Source organism: Hippocampus bargibanti, linkage group LG01 (assembly GCF_051943395.1).
Source record: "Hippocampus bargibanti isolate YZ-2025 linkage group LG01, ASM5194339v1, whole genome shotgun sequence".
Lineage (NCBI taxonomy): Eukaryota > Metazoa > Chordata > Actinopteri > Syngnathiformes > Syngnathidae > Hippocampus > Hippocampus bargibanti.
The window spans coordinates 28457696-28471719 of NC_142734.1; the positions used below are offsets into that span (position 1 = coordinate 28457696).

At 38.7% G+C, this 14024-nt stretch overlaps 1 protein-coding gene across 1 annotated transcript in view; it reads left to right on the forward strand.

Moving 5' to 3' along the window:
- nalf1a (NALCN channel auxiliary factor 1a) overlaps positions 1-2605 on the forward strand; it is a 13857-nt gene extending 11252 nt beyond the window's left edge. The window contains exon 3 of the mRNA XM_089008248.1: positions 1-2605. This exon is cut by the window's left edge and continues 1018 nt beyond it. The gene's annotated coding sequence lies outside the window, so the exon portion shown is untranslated.
- The last annotated feature ends 11419 nt before the right edge of the window (positions 2606-14024 follow it).

Here is a 14024-nt window from a genome sequence, read left to right on the forward strand (position 1 = left end):
AAAGCAAACAAAAAAAAAAATCAACCCTTCTTCACCAGTGGGTGTTTATAAATATCGCTCTGCTAGTTCATAGTGATGGGAAAACAAAGCTTCATGAAGCACCTCTGTTATTTTATAACTCGTCCACTTGGTGCTCTTGGTTTAAATATGAAGGTTAGTGCAACGGAAACATCTTAACTACTCAACGCAGTAGTGTTGGTGAGTAGTGATGCGTAAGTGAAGCCTCATGAAGCACTTTTTTACTCCTTGAGATGACACTCTTGGTTTAAAGATGCAGTTTGTTGCAGATGCAGTTTGTTAGACATCCTTTACACTAGCCTTCATATTTAAACCAAAGGCACCATCTGGCAGACTCAAAAAATGTCACAAATGCTTCATGAAGCTTCGTTTTCCATCACTACAGAACAGACAGAACTTTAAAAAAGGAATCATGATACGCCCTGATTTTTCTTTACCTTCGATTTAATGAGCTGGTCATGATATGCTTTTACAAAGAGGCAACGTTCACTACGCGGATTTGTGCCGGTAAATCGGCACCAAATGCAGCTGACGAACATTCTCGAACCTTCCAAATGTTAGCAGATTCCCGGCCATGACGCCAATGTTTTTTTTACCCTGACTCAAAATATTTTTTGAATCTACGCATTCCCCCCTCCAAAATTGAGTGCCTCTATCCTGTCACACCCGAGTCGAGCCAGCGCCGCCATCGGAGCAATATGATATTTATTTTCCAAACAATTCCAAGAAAGTTGCAACCTTTTATGCCATCCATAACAAACTGCCGACCCGGACAAGCAAAGGGCTCCATTCGCATCGGCATGTAAGGAGAATTCAAGGGCTGACCCATCCCACCCGTGTGTGTTTTATTCTTATTTTCACTTGTGGCCATCTGATGTGTGTGAAAAGTGCACAATGGGGACCAAGTGTGAAATGGTGACATCATCACTTTACATCCTTTGAAGTGAGAAGCGCTGGACTGACCCCTGACTGACCACAATTCGCTAACGTACGAAACGATACGGAATTGCGAACGCCGTTTCGTGGCCATGAGGTCAAATTGGCTTTCAACTCTTAAAATGTTTCTTCTATCTGCACTTTACGTTTTGAAGACACACCAAAACAGTGACCGTGTGTCCAACCCCACCAAAACCTTTTTAATTATCGATTGTGGACATTTGTTTCAATCTCGCTCAACGATAGGGAGCAACACGAAAAAAAAAAAGTTTAATGAGAGAATAAACTGATCATTCAAGGAGACCAATCACAATTTGACAAAACAAACAAAGAGGAAGTTTTATTCCTGAAAAAAAAAAATCCATTCCATTGTAAACTGTTTGAGCGTTTTTCACAGAATTGAAAAAAGTACTGAAATAATAACAAAGGCACATAATGTCCTCTGCTTAAAAGTAAAATAAAACAGCTGAATTAAACAAAAAGTATTGACTGCACTGCACTACAAATAAAATAAAATCAATCACTGTGATTATGCACAGATAAACTAGTGATTGGGAAAACGAAGCTTCATGAAGCACTTGTGTTATTATTTGACTCCTCCAGATGGCGCTTGGTTTAAATATGAAGGTTAGTGCAAAGAAAATGTTTTAAAACTCCACTGCATCTTTAAACCAAGAGCGCCATCTTGAGGAGTCAAAAGCCATCACTAGTGTTTCATGAAGTGTCACTTACCCGTCACTGCAGATAACATTTACTTCAGTACCTCGTGGGGAAACCCGCAGTCCAAATTTTGAGAAACTGCGCGCCAGATTGACTCGTTTCCTTATTTTGTTGGGTCATTACTGTCAGAACAACACTTTTATTTATTTGTTTTTATTGTGACCCCCAAAATGTTCTCAGTTTCAGATCCGTACAGAATGGAAACAGAATTTTTCCTCGATTCATTCACTTCATCTCCCAAAAACAATGTTCAACATGTCTGTCAAATCCATTCACAGACTTTTAACTTTGTGACCCTTGCACCCCCCCCCCGCCCCCACTCCCGACCCCTACAAACACACTCACCGCCCTCTTGGCCTGAATAATAAAATTCAGCGGATATATTCGTTAGCCTGATCTCGAGCCGTTCGCATTGCCTGCAACAATGCGGATGATGCTTTCTGTTGTAAATATGCCCCCCCCCCCCTAAAATGGCCTCCCGTTGCCCTCAGCCTGCCCTCCTTAAACCCTCTGTTTGAATCTCACTGTGATTTCTGTTTGCCTCCTTCCGTTTTCGTCTGCTTTCGGAGATTGTTCTTGCCGCATATTTTACGTTGACTACTGCAGTTATGTGACTTGATGAGTAGGACTGAGTCGGATGGTTAAAAAAAAGTTGCGATGCAGAGGTCGTGGGGGGAGAAAAAAACAAAAAAAACTACAAAAAAAAACACTTGAATTATGAAAAAGGGTTCTAATACAGACAAAAAAAGGATAACATTATCATATTGTCATACTAGAGATGCTTTAGTTTGCTATTTTCCTTTCTTTTCTACAAAGGACTTGATGAAATGAAATTATTTATAACAACGCGTCCCTCAAGTCATGATCTTTTTTGGACGTGGAGAAAAAAAAATGTATTTATTAACATTTTGTTCAAGAGAAAAAAAATAAATATAAATTATGTTACACATTATTTTTGTCGTCCTTTTGTGAGTAGTGTTGTGAGCATGTTTGATTTTCACCATGTTTTATTTATTGTAATTAATTATTTTGAAAGTGAAGCGGAACACGTTTGGGTGGAAAATTTACTTTACCATCAAACCGATAGAAAAAATATTTTTGGGCTGCAAAATAGTAGATTGTATGTACAAAACACAAATATTGTAATCCTTACTAAGTGATGGGGAGCTGGGGGTGATTTTGATAAAGGAGTACCTCTCTATAGACTACGGGTGTAAAACTTTGCACAGGAGGCCATATTTGGTCTGTTAAAGGTGGAAGTGGGCAGTGGGACTCACCTTGGCGGATGTTCTTTACAAATAATTAATTTAAATACATTTCAGCAAGCCATACTGTATTAAACATGCCAATCAAACCTCTGATTCGCTGTGGCGACCCCTTGAAGGGAAAAGAAGAAGATTCTGTATTTCACATTTGCCTCTTTTAATTTTTTATTTCAGCTACCATGTTTTGGTTCATTTGAAACATGCATATCAAAAAGGAATTGACATTGAAAATTGAAAATGTACTTCACTTCACTTTGTATTCACTTTTTTGTAAAAGTTGAACAGAAGTTATTTTACTTTTGTGTATTGTCGCAATTTTAGATTATTTTAAATGTCGAAAATCGCCATTTTATAAAATTGGGGATCTCATTCAGTCTATTCCTCATATACTAATTTGCTGTTCCTAATTGAGACTCTAGGTGGCAGCACTTAGCACAGGCAGGTCGCAGCGCTACTGTCTAATGTTCAAACTACAAAAAATGTTGCCCATGTAATGCCCAAAATTCTACACGCTTGTTGATTTTATGACGGGGGGTTGCGGGGGGGGGGGGGTTGCGGGCAGATGCAAATTAACCATCGGCCGCATTTCACCCCCCCCGCGTCCCCATTTTCAATGCGTTTTTTTTACAACACTGACTGACAACTTGATGGTTTATTATCTGTACTACCGTCTTTTAAGCAGCAGATGGCGCCCGAGGAACGATTAACATTCGACAGGATGAGTATCAAAGCTGTTTTGCACTCTCAAATCTGCAAATCTGTGCGGAAGTGTTGCGAAGATAAATTTAGTTTCTCATTTAAATGTTTAAAAGTGACAAGGATATCACACATAATGTTAAAGGTGTAACTGTATCGTGACAAATTGAAATTATTACCTTTTATGAAAGCATATAATCCTGAACATTTAAAAATGGCCCATTCATCATCTAAACTTTCCCCAAAATAAATAAATAAATAATTTATTTCAACATATATTTCCGTTATTTATTTTCTTATAGTCTTCTGCATTTTTATTTTATTTTTTGCTGTCAGGGTAAAGCTACAAGAGGTTCTTTTTGCCTGATATCCTAGGAAATGGTATCGATTAGCCTTGTGTGAAGGTGGTTAGTTTGTGTTGAATAATTTACCTACATACAGTTTATGTAACTTTGATTCATGAATGTGTACAGGCTAGAGACCTGCAGTAAACGCTTTGGTAATGAAAGTATTGTTTTAGCATTGTTTCCTTTGGGCTAGTATCCGAGCTAATAGTAATGATTAGCCTCACGTAAAGGTTGTGTTTTTTTGTCTTGTGTAATTTGCCCACGTTGAATTGATGTGTTGTTGTTGCATGGCTATGCATGCATGATGTTGATGCTTTATTCTCCTTGGCCAACTCTGTAAATTTATATATAGTAGCATATATTAATTTACCCATTTGCTGTGTTGCGTCATTTTGTGCTAATATGTCAATTAAGCCATCATGCTACTACTATAATTGACGAGCATAATTTAACTGCTGTATACACGTATCGCAAATATGATTGTTTCCATACTGGTCTTTGTAGTTTGAAAATTTTCCTGCTATCTTTTGGCAGCGATCCGCAGATACATGTTCCTTTTCAGGGAGGGTAATCAATTATTCACTGATAGTCGAATCCCAGATCAATATCTTTTTTTTTTAATTGGACCCAGCCCATGCACTGGTGTCTCAGAAGCTTTGTCCTTCCTTGTATGATGTGCTCACAGTACTTAAAGGACAACCGACGTCTCCGGACGAGTTGTGTCCATAATTAGTAAAATGGCTTCAAATGACTTCTACTGAGCGTATTTTACAAAGATTCCACCGCATATAGCTATATTTTACGTTTTAACACTCGCGCTGAATATTCAGGAAGTCTTGTTTTTGAGTTGGTGACGAGTCCGTACGTGACGTCACTGAAGGAACGCCCCTGACCGAGAAAAAAAAGACACATTGTAGCAGTCCTTCCATCACGTCAATGTATTTTGCTGTACTTGTTTGGTCTGAAAACCTTGAGTTGCACCAAAAAGCCGCCAGAAGAGGGTGACCAAGCTCCATAGAAGGAATTTATCAGCCTGTAGAAACGGGCTGATTAATTCCTCACATAGCTTGGACGCCATTTTCTGCCTCTTTTTGGGTGATGCATTTCCCCCCAATGTTGCGTCAAAATGGCACGGAATAAATTCTTTAATCGATTGCAAACATGTATGCTTTCCAACTCAGAACTATTTGAATCATATTCATAACTGGATGTGTAACAAGAAAGCACATACTCCGAATCTGAAGCCATTGCAAGACGCCTTGGCGTGACGTCACGAACTGGGGGTGGGACTTTCTGAAAATGCCCAATTCGCAGCTCTATTTTTTGCAGATTTTTGACACTTTAAGTCATTTTTATTGGTGTTTTGCATTTGAATAAAAATATCATCGTGCGTGTTTTGGGTATTTTAGATGCTATAAAACGTTTTTCTGATGTCAGTTAAGAAACAAAAAAAGTGACGTCGGTTGTCCTTTAATATTTAAACCACGAGCACCATCTGGAGGAGTCAAAAAATATCACAAATGCTTCATGAAGCTTCGTTGTCCCATCACTTGTTAAAAGGTGAATTTGTGGTGGCCAAACAAAAGTGTGCTCATGCTAAGACATTTGAGGGTAGCAATTTCATGAAGGAAGATTTTACGCGAATAACTTTTGAGGGGAGTTGAGCACACAAGCGGTCACCCTCAACCCTCTTTGATGCTCAGGGGTGTGAAGGCTATAAAACGTTTTTCTAATGTCAGGAAACAAAAAAGTGATGTCGGTCGTCCTTTAAATGAAGCTCCCGCCGACTGTTGTGCTACAATGCGCTCATGCTCTAAATGATATGCTAACACCCCACCCCCGCGTCGTCCTGCTCACTCTCCTCTCTAGCGAGTGTACATCTGGCATCTATATAACTCACAAACCCGTTGGTGTCTCAATTTGAAGGAGAAGACAATACGTCAATATAACAATTCTTTCCTTCAGGCCAGAAGACATTCAGGACCAAACAAAGATGTGTCCATTTTACTATAGGCCACAGGTGTCAAAGTCAAGAGCTAGGGGCCCAGATCTCGTCCGCCAATACATTTTAAGTGGCCCATGAAAGCAAATCCATGATGTAGAGTACTGTCATATACTTGCTAAAGTCTGAACCAAAATTTCAAATTGTCATGTCATCCCAAAAACAGTCATTATTCTTGACTTCACATCGAGAAGTCGCATCATAGGATGAAAGTTTGATATGGTTTCCCAAAATGCTTTATATATATATATATATATATATATATATATATATATATATATATATATATATATATATATATATATATATATATATATATATATATTCTCGAGAAGTGAACCATCTTGAGAAGTGAACCATCGGACACCTACAAAGAAGTACAGATGACTGCTGAAGAAACCTTTTCATCGATGGACCACTCATGCACAACTGAGCGCTTACACAGACGTTTTGGGGGGGAGTTTTAATCGTAGTTGGAAATAGTCATTTGGCGGGTGCTGTGTTGGTGCTCCCAAGTAGTAATGGGCAAATGAAACTTCATGCCGCACTTGTGATAGTTTTTGACTCCTCTGGGTGGCACTCTTGGTTTCGAGATGAAGTAGATTTTCAAGACGTTTTCTTTGCACTAATTTGGATATTTAAAAAGCGCCATCTGGAAGAGTAAAAAAATATGACAAGTGCTTCATGAATCTTCGTTTTCCCAATCACTAGTTATCTGTGCATAATCACAGCGATTGATTTTATTTTATTTGTAGTGCAGTGCAGTCAGTACTTTTTGTTTAATTCAGGTCAGTTTTATTTAACTTTTAAGCAAATGACATTATGTGCCTTTGTTATTATTTCAGTGCTTTTTTTTTCAATTCTGTGCAAAACTGAGCACAATTCTCAAACAGTTTACAATGGAATTTTTTTTCAGGAATAAAACTTCCAAGCACCATATGGAGAACTCAAAAATATTACAAGTGCTTCATGAAGCTTCGTTTTCCCATCACTAATGCCAAGTATACATACATAAGCCCACATTCTTTTTATTAGTGACATTTCACTTGAAGAAATATAAACTCCTGTTGATTTCTGTTGCGCCCAAGAACAAACATCAAGTGTTGACATACTGTTAACATCCGTAAGGTACATGAAGTGCCTTGGGGCGCTGCATATTTCTCCTAGTTGCCACCACCATTTTCCAGCATAGTTTGGAGGACCTATGCCATGACAAGGCGCATGAAATATGTGTGATTTATTTATGTTTTATTTTTTCATGGTGGTGGGGGACAGTTGATGATGGCGTCCTAGATTTATGTTTTGGGCTTTTATATATTTCCTGCTTTGGATCTGAGATGAAATAACAAAAGCAAGAATAATAACAGCATGAAATGAAAACAGGTGAAATCAAGCACAGGCATGGAGCCATCCATTACCCGAGCTTCTGATGCGACTTCTCACCGGGGTCGCCGGTGCACTGAAGCCTTTCGCAGCCGATAAGATAGTGGGGGTTAAAAAAAATGCTGAACGTTGGAGCTTTTTATCAAGAAAGCCAAATTGCTTTCATGTATTCCGAAAGAGCCTGTGTGTTTACACTTCCATCAAATCATATTATGTGTCACGGATGCCGGCTCAGCAATTTCAAACCATTTTTCAAATTGCTTTGAACACCGAAACAGATGACAACTCATTTGGGAGCATTTAGTTTTTCATCCCAGCATAAAAATTAGGGTGGCAAACTGCTTCATAGTTGATATTGTTGTGAGAACACAATCCAGCAGCATGTACAGTTGTGATGGGAAAGCGAAGCTTCATGAAGCACTTGTGATATCATCACCCGATGATGCTTTTGGTTTAAATATGAAGGTTTGTGCAAAGGAAATGTCTTAAAAATCCACTGCGTCTCTAAACCTAGATTGCCATCTAGAGAAATCAAAACCTATAAAAAGTGTTTCATGAAGCTTCATTTGCCCATCAGTACTGTCCAGTACACTGAAAAAAAATCCGGCTAAATAAAACACACTTGCCATGTTATCCTTCCCATAAACCAGGGGTCTCAAACTCAATTGACCCGGGGGCCTCTGGAGGCAGAGTCTAGGTGAGGCTGGGCCGCATCAAGATTTCCACAAGAAAATCAATGATAAAACATTCCAATGTTCTCAAAATCTTTAATTTTAACACAGAAAAAAATGAATTAAATGAATAAATGGAAAAATGAATAAAAAATTAATTAACCAGTAATAAATAACTAATTATCGTGATCATAAGGCAGATACAGACGACAGAAAAAAACACAGGAAAACTAATTATTTTAATAAAGTTTCAAATGTCTGTATTCACAGTTCTTTCACCTTTAACTATCGTAACATAAAGAAAATATTGAACATGAACTGTCCTAAACATGGCTTCTCTTGCCTACTTGTTCAGCTCCACACACAAGTTTCATTAATATCAATCATGCCGCACTAACATTAATCTTTCATATCAAGGCGGGCCGCAAAATATTCTTTCTGGGACCGCATTTGGCCCCCGGGCCGCGAGTTTGAGACCCCTGCCATACACTAATCAAATATGACATTAGCACTCATCTCCATCTAGTTTTACGCACCACGCCCCCAAAAAGAAACACATGGTGTTTAATGCTCCTCCCTGTTGGAAAAAAAACACGACATGTTTAATGATCCTCCCTTTCATGTTGTTTAAATTTTCAGTCAAACAAAACATAAAAATGAAAGGTCACGGTACTCAGGTACTGACACGGTATAGTCTTTATCCCCTGCCAAAAATGACATAATTTCTTTTTTTATGTGCCTTATGAAAGAATTGTGTCCGCTTTTATTGGGTTTAAGGATTGTGTGGCGGAAAAAAAGGTGTCCTCCAAATAAAGCAGAGAAATACACTCAGTGCTGCAGGGCTTGCACGCAGGCGCAATGTAAAACAAATATTTGAAGCCAAACTGAGCTTATTGACTTCAAACAGTGACGGGGAAAAAAAAGTCAAATGATGATGAGTTCATACTTGGCCTTTTGGCAAAACACCCTCAAGAAGTAATAGCCTCGCGAACGTTTGCAATATGAATGAGCTGCCTGTGAGACTCAACCCGGGTTACCAGTGGCATCCTCAATATTGATTGACGGCACGAAGAAAATGCACCCCAAAAAAAGTACAAAAATGTATATAAAAAAATAATTATTTATATACAGATGATATATAATTTTTAATTGTAAAAAATATTTATTATATATACACAGTATACAGTATCTATCTACCTGTATCTCTCTATCTCTGTCTATCTATACTGTATATATGCATTGAGTGTTTGTTTATTTTTTATTCGCGAAGAAAAAATGTATTTGTATGCAATGCAAAGGCGAGAGAAGGCTCAGGGGAGGGTGAGGAACGTGCGTAAGAGGGTAAATAAATGATTAGGAACTGCTGCAAGATCGTCGGAAGGAAGACAAACGAGCTGTCCGCAGGTCTATGGGAATGCAGTGGGTGGATGAGGGTGGGGGGGGGGTGAAAAGAGGTTGCACCGATTTGTGAGATGCGCCGCCGTTGCTTTCATTAGTCATCTCGGTTGCGGATGACATTCTGGACAAATAGCTCAGAGAGACGGAGGCTTTCGATGTTCATCACATAGTACATGTTGCTGTGGCGAAGAAATCGTCGGGATTTACTGTTCGACGGCTTTGTGTGTGAATCTGAAAATGAAAAAAAAAGTCCTTGTTTTTACAGAAGCACCTTTCTTTGGAAGCATGAAAAATGCCTGCAAACTTGATTTCCACACATTTCTGATTCTTGCACTTTGCGAACCACCTTTGCACTTGGCATTGTTTCCAATGCCCTCCTTGTTGTATATCCCAAAGATTTCAAGCGTGTGTGTGTGTGTGTGTGCGTGTATATATATATATATACAGTAAAGTCTCGTTATATCGATATTCTCGGGAAAGTCAGAAAAAATATCGATATAACCGGACTGTCGATATATCTGATCCTTCGACATGTAATTTTCTCCTTATCTCAAAAAAAAAATTCCCATAGGAAACCATTAAAATGGGAATAATCCGTTCCCGGGTTTCCATAAAATATACTTTTCAACTAAATAAGCCTTAACACTACACACAACATACTTTATTCTATGTATAATTGGATTGGATTGGATTGGATATGCCTTTATTAGTCTCACAGTGGAGAAATTTACATTAATATAATAAATGTGCTATTGTATTGTAATGAAAGAAATACACTGCATTGTATCATAAAGTCACTTTATTTACATTTGTGATGGTCATTGATGGCTTGATGGGATGGCGTTGGAGGTCGAAGGTCAAAGGGTATTGCTGTTTGGAAAGAGAGGCACATTACATGAGGACTGTAATTAAAGAAATAAACTGTGCTGTAAAATAAAGTTTTATTTACCTTTTTGATGGTCGTTGATGGCTTATGGAAGGAGTCACCTTCCATAAGGACTGTTGGTAACTTAACCTCTGGTGCTGTTCGGTCGCGTGCTTCCGCCGAAGATCACTCCGCCAGCCGTGGTGGGTGTGTATTATGAAAATAGTGCTTATTATAAGGTTTAATTTTCAGAAATTTGACGTTTGTAAGACGAAAAGTTTGTAAGATAAGGTGTTTGTAAGTTGAGGTCTCACTGTGTATATATATATATATATATATATATATATATATATATATATATATATATATATATATATATATATATATATATATATATATATATATATATATATATATAATGTTTTTTTTTTATATATACATAAAAAATCTGACATCCCCTTTAAAAAAATGTTTAAAAAATCACCATGTTTTCATCTACAGACGTACACAAATGTTTCTTCCAGTTTTTATTACAGTTGAAATATGCTGCGAATAAGACTAAAACAAATGGGGGAGGAAACAGCAACAGGTTAAACGTGATCAACGTCAACAATCTCACAATTTACAACCGAGCATGTTTCACGCAAAACAACAAGATGGTACACCAATGCCACGTGTACAAGCAGGCACTGGATGTGGCAAATTTGTAGGAATTAAAATCAATAAAAACTTTGGTTACAGTATACATAGATGAATAAATATTCGACATTACCAAAAAATAAAATGAGGTCAACAACCCTTCCCCAACTTTCTTTCTGTCTCCAAATTTAATTTGGTTTTCCCACATAATGTTGCCAGATGCAAACATGAGCCACATCGTCATCCACAAATGATGACAGGGAAAAATTAAACGATTTGACGACTTCCACCTGGCCATAACGACGAATAGACAACCTTAAATTGTTCCCTATTTTGCATTTTTCTGGATTTGAATGTATTGAACAACGGCTTGGAGCCCAAAATGTTGATGCTTTTGTTTACACAGCTTTTAAAATGAATGCATTGCTAACACATTTCATTAACAACAACAACAACAAATTCAACAACAAATACAGCAAATAATTTTCAGATTGACTGACTGCTTTTGAAACGTCATCTTCTCAATTTTTATGTCCCGGCCAATCCGAAATTTGTAGCTGGAGGTTACACTGGATCGAGTTGCGTTGCCCCATGGAGCTAAATGAGGTCACCGAAAATGCACGTTGTCGCTATGGCCAATTTTGTACTGTCGCAGAGCTCATGTGAGGACTTGTCTTGATTTCAAGGCTGCATCTGTGGCCCGTGTCATATACAACAAGTATTGTACTCAGCAGGATACAGGACTCTGTGCGGAAATCTCAATTTGTCATACGTAGAAAATTGCAAATTTCCCAATTCTGGAACTATTAAATGCTTTCTGATTCTGACTCTAATAATGGTGACATTTTACGGCCCTCCAAGTCGTAACCCTGAAGTGGCCAGTAACAAAATAATTTTGACACACCTGGTTTAGAATGTTTCATTAGCTTGCCAAGCATGTATTTGGAATGTGTGAGGAAACCGGGGCACCCGGAGAAAACTCAACCAACCACATGCAAAAATTCCACACGGGAAGGCTGCCGCTGGAATCAAACAGGTATGCCTCGCCTAAAATTCATCCATCCACTCGTTTTGTCTGTCTTCAGACAGTAGGCGGGGACACCCTGAACCGCTTGCCAGCCGATTGCATGGCATAGACATAGACAAACAACCATCCGCACCCACAATCACACCGAGGGACAATTTGGAGGATCCAATTAGCCTGCCATGCATGTTTTCTGAAACGCGGGCGGAATCCGGAGTACCCGAAGAAAACCCACGTAAGCAAACAATATGCAAGCTGGATCTGCCCCCTACTCCAAAACAAAAATGCTTTCTCTTGCAATGAAACCACTTGACTAATGACAGCTTGATACTTTTATTTGGATTTACAGTCAAACCTGGGTTTTCAAACATCTTGGTTTTCAACCAATTCGGTTTTCGATCAAAAATGTTGGTTTTTTTTGTGCCTTGGTTTACAACCGAAAATGGGTTCTGGACCCCACTGAGCACACCTGAATGCACCACTCAACCCCCCTTTGCTCCCTTATACATCCCTTCCTTGTGCCGTCTCATTGAGACAGTCGCATTATCCTCGCGTAGTGTTCCATTGTGAGCAGGTGTGTTTGTATTGTTCAATCACGATAAAAGAAATAAAACAATTGATTGATTATAATGGGAACTGTTTCGGTTTTAGACTTGAAATGTCGGTTTTCGGATGGGATTTTAGAACGGATTATGGTCGAAAACCCAGGTTTGACTGTATTTTTTTCTGAGGATATTGTATTAGGACACGTTTGTTCAAATGTTAAAAAGGTGCCTGGACCTGCCCACAGTTGGTATCGGTTACTCCAGACCATCTTTAAGCGGACCCCACCACTCCCGCAGATCCATGAGGTCGCCCGTCATTCTGGGCGTTAAAGACCTGCGTCAGCAATACATGCCGATGCGTCATCAGAAGTAGGAAAAAATGGCGTTGAATGCATTTTCAGGACTGCCGTCCTTTCACGTTTAAAAAAAGGAAGTAACTTTTCATTGTACTGTCACATTTCCTCACCAAAGAGTCGTTATAAATCTTCGTCGATTAGCCTCCGGGAGAGGGAGGGACGGCGGCGGGGGGTCAAAGGGACAGACGAGCCGTGAAATGCTGATTGAAGCAGTTTTACATGCAAGCAGATGCCGCATTCCCCAGACGGACGACGGGTTGAAGAACATTAGATCAGCCGAGTTAGGGAGTAACGCAAATGCCGCTCCTTTTAAGACAAGCGTTTTACAAATAGGAAGTCATAAGGCAAAAAATGCTTTGAGTCTCTTTTTTTTTGCACATGTTAATCTAGAGTATGGGTGTCAAAGTGAACCGCCCCTCGTCATTTTCTGTGACCCGCGAAAGCAAAATAATGTGTCAATTTTCAATTCTCTTGGAAACCCACATGGAAATGTCAATTTGTCATCCGTAAAAAAATAACAGTGACATTTTACGGCGATCTGAGGGAAGCCGTAACTCTCAAGTAGCGCTCGACACAATTCATTTGACACAACCAATATTCAGACTGTCGTTAAAATCTAAAGCAGAAGATGATTTTTTTTCGCCTTTGAATTCAACATTCGATCCAGGGAGGGGGAAAAAATTGGCGGTAAAATCTGAAGCAGAAGTCGATAATTGTTTTTATTTTGAATTCAATGTTTGATCCATGTCGAGATTAGAAATTGGCGGTTAAATATGATGCAGAAGTCTTTAATTTTTTTTTATATTCCAATTCAACGATTGATCCATGTAGGGATTCAAAACATTGGCGGTCAAATCTGAAGTAGAAGTCGATATTTTTTTTTCCCTTTGAATTCAACGTTCGATCCATGGAAGGAAAAAAAAAATGACATTCGGATTTTGTGAAAGGGAGTGACAATATGGACGCCAAGGTTCAATTCCAATTCATCAACTCAACAACGACGGAATTGGATGCACCAAAATTAAAGGTCGCGTTGATTTATTGCCTTGAGGTCACCATTTTTTACAGAACGCATCAACATTGCTGCTGTGAAATGTAAATTTCTCCACTGCGAGACTAATAAAGGCAAATCCAATCCAATCCAATCCAATCCAATGAC